At 45.6% G+C, this 3,469-nt stretch overlaps 1 long non-coding RNA gene across 1 annotated transcript; it reads right to left on the reverse strand.

Moving 5' to 3' along the window:
• Positions 1-1,222: 1,222 nt before the first annotated feature.
• Positions 1,223-2,641, reverse strand: LOC144719547 (uncharacterized). Its single transcript, XR_013585611.1, has 2 exons — positions 2,502-2,641; positions 1,223-1,588 (listed from the first exon to the last, which is right to left on the reverse strand). It is a non-coding gene; the product is annotated as an uncharacterized LOC144719547 (long non-coding RNA).
• Positions 2,642-3,469: the final 828 nt, after the last annotated feature.

Here is a 3,469-nt window from a genome sequence, read left to right on the forward strand (position 1 = left end):
GCAAAATAATAAAAATCACGACGTTTCGATCACAACACAAGCAATCGTGCTTGTGTTGCGATCGAAACGTGATTTTTTGAAAAATTTCTATCTACATGACTTTACCGAAAGACCTAGTATGAATTCCTGCAGTCACGAAAGTTTTAAGTTACGGTGCTGTACATGTCTACGCTCCCACATTCATGCCCTCTGCCTTTACCAACCTGTACTTGGCCATCATAGTGAGGTATGACCAATAACCCCCAGTGTGGGAGGCCATCATCCAGCAGTAAATTAACAAAAAGAGCTGTAGATGTACATGGAGGATGATTGAATTGAACTCTGAGTGGCAGAGGGCACTTGGGCTTCGGTTGCCCGAGGTCACCGAGGCTTTGTGCGGTCCCTGGGACGGGAGGGACCTGTGACTGGGCTCCTGCCGGGGGAGTCTTCACGGTGTCGGGCGTGGATGGGAGCTTCGCATCCACAGCGAGAGCCGGGCTGGCGCTGCGCCCTCTTCCTCGTCACGGGCCCAGACTCCAGAGGGGGCTGTGCTGCTGCACTGCGTGGACGCCGCAGTGTGGGGGGATTCGCTCGCAGTGGCCCTCTTCCCCCACCTGCCTCCCACCCCTGGCCAACCCCCCCTTTGTCGCCTCGAATATGCCCCAATATTTTTCGGCCCCCTAAGCTTTCCGGCACCCCCCAGCTACAACCAGGCCTATCCCAACCCCTGGCTTAATACTCCCTGCCGTTCTGTTACGAAGATTACACGACCACTTTTAATAACCCAATTCTTCATCTCAAACCATTCTTACGTACAATTGTATAATTGTTGTAAAGCGACTTGGAAAGGGCACTATATAAATCTAGATAACATAAAACATTTTAATCGTAGGGGTCCCCAAAGCCTGGGTGACCCGTTTTCTTGAGCTCATGGTTAGTCGATTACGTTGATTCATCAACAAAAATGTATAATAAAAATCTTTTGTTGCGGTTGATTTCTTAGGCCACTTTAAAAACAGCTGGCACCACCACATTCTGCCTCCTGAAGGTGGGAAATCCCCCACCCCCTACAAGCTACACCAAGCGTGACGAAACAGACGATGTCAATGACATGTTAAACCCCACCCATCACCTCGCGTCGAGCGGCACATATTGAGAAATATTGGCCACCTCTGAGGTACAAAAATTCGAAACATCACAATACCACAAGAAGGGATAACTATTCGTAAGTGCATTGTCTTGAGTGAAATATCATTATTAAGCAACTGACAGACACCAGGGGTTTCCCAGGAAGACTTATGGGTTTCCCAGGACAGCTACCTCAACAAAAGGATGACCTGAGGAAAACCAGGACCAATGGCCAATCTAGTAAAGAAAAGAGGTGAGACGTTTGTTCACATATTTTTGTTACCATTTAGGCGAGTAATCTAGCTGGTAATCGGATACTTATAATCGCCCAACTCCAGTGTTTTGCGTGACTCGTGATTGTCCCATGGAGAAGTCTTCAAGACTGTGGTGGCAGCGGAGACCAGGTGACCTTGGCTGGCCACCCACCATTCAGCAACAGCATCGCTTCTGTGGCAGATTTATGCTCACTGGGGTCATCCTCCTGTGAGTGCAAAGGACATGGGTGCTCAATTGTCAGATGTCACGCTACTTTCACTTATCAATATACACGACTGAGGGTTTAAACGAATTATTTTATTGTAATAGAAGAGTGATTCGATGTACAGGCTTCCCTTGCTTTATGCAGGTTTGGTTTATGCGATTTCTTATTTATATGTGGCTAACCTATTTCGACCCAACAATTTGCTATCTGCAGTTTGAATTCATTCCTATGCGGTGATGCGGTCGGTCATGGGGCAACATTGTGTTTACTGTATGCACTACTCGGCAGGCACCTGTATCGTGCGTTTTGGCTTTGTGCCCCTTTTTCATGGAACGCATCTACTGCCTAAAGAAACTTATACTTAATAAATTAATTAAAGCCTGAAACTTTTTTCAGGCATTTTGACGTCGCAGAGCAACAAGCAGCTCTCCTCCTGGAGCTCTGTAGTAATCTAGAGTTCAAACGTGTGTTCATCCGTCTCTCCAGAAAAAAAACAGTGAACTTTTAAAATGTATATTTAAAGAGATTTTTAATGTAATTTTAAAAAATGTGTTTAATAGATTACTGTTACAGGATTGTACTGCCTTCAAATGCACTTTCAAATTGTATTGATGTTTTAGATTAACTTCGCGAATTTACATTCAGTTTTGTTATTGGTATGAAACTGCAAAAAACTGCATACAATGTGTGTACACAGCAATACACTTGCAGAAGTCATGGTGCCTTGTTACAAATACTAACGAACCATGATGATGGAAATGCCAATACATTTACAGTGATCATGCTGAAGGTAATGGTGATGATGGTGACAGCGATGATGGTGAGGATGGGGACTATGGTGACTATGGTGACAATAGTGATGGTAATGATGCTGACAGCGATAATGATGGTGGTGATGTTTATGGTTCACTACCTCGCACATCGGTGGGAGCTCAGGCATGTCAGTCCACACTTGGGATCCACACCGCGGCAGCAGCAATTCAAACACAGCCTGCAAATCCCTGCAGGAACAAAGATACTCCCCTGTGTATACGTAAACATCTTCCAGACTGCAGGAACTGCTGTTAGCAAGCATCTATTAAGGGGCTCGTTGTGCACGTGTTAAAGGCTAGGTACTGGTACCAGTACTATGTATGCCCAGCCACCTTGCATAGGCCCGAGACTACAATGCAGAAGGAACTCATTTTTGACGGAGCTGACCGTGAGTGCCTCGTGCAGGCTACGATACAAGTTGACTATTGGCATTGATGTGCATCATCAGCTATTAGCTGGCCACCGCTAAATGAAGACCTCCACATGCTGTCACCATGCGTCAGTCCTATTTTGCCACAATCCATCTCACTCCCGTACATGAATTGATCTCATTGCTCCATCTGCACAATAGTTATCTTCTCAGGTGCATGCTCTCCTTTGCTATTGTTACCTGTCTTATCCATCGGTCATCATCCCTTCAAGCTATGTGTAACTGACAAGTCCATATCCTGGGCTGGTGCACTCAAGTTTTCAATGTACACTACGTTGCCACATACAACATATGTCCACAGTTAATCCATCCGGTGATATGTTTCCTTCTTTACATGGTTACTTATTCATGTGCGACACCTGGAACATCCTCTTTCGACGCATGGCTGAGCATAATCATGGCCAGGAATTGAACTCGGGTGACTATAGTCAAGAGGAAAGTGTGCGATCCACTGACACAATGCACACACTCAAGGGCACCAACTGCGTATGAAACTAAAGTTAATCGGTTTACAGTACAGTTCATGAAACACGACAGATGCGGGAGAATGCAGTAGAGGAAGTATGATTTGAACAGCACTTGGATCGTTACCAACAAGACGATCACTCAAAAATGCTCTCGAGGAGTCGTACAACCAT

Source organism: Lampetra planeri, chromosome 6 (genome assembly GCF_965212315.1).
Source record: "Lampetra planeri chromosome 6, kcLamPlan1.2.h2, whole genome shotgun sequence".
NCBI classification, from domain to species: domain Eukaryota; kingdom Metazoa; phylum Chordata; class Hyperoartia; order Petromyzontiformes; family Petromyzontidae; genus Lampetra; species Lampetra planeri.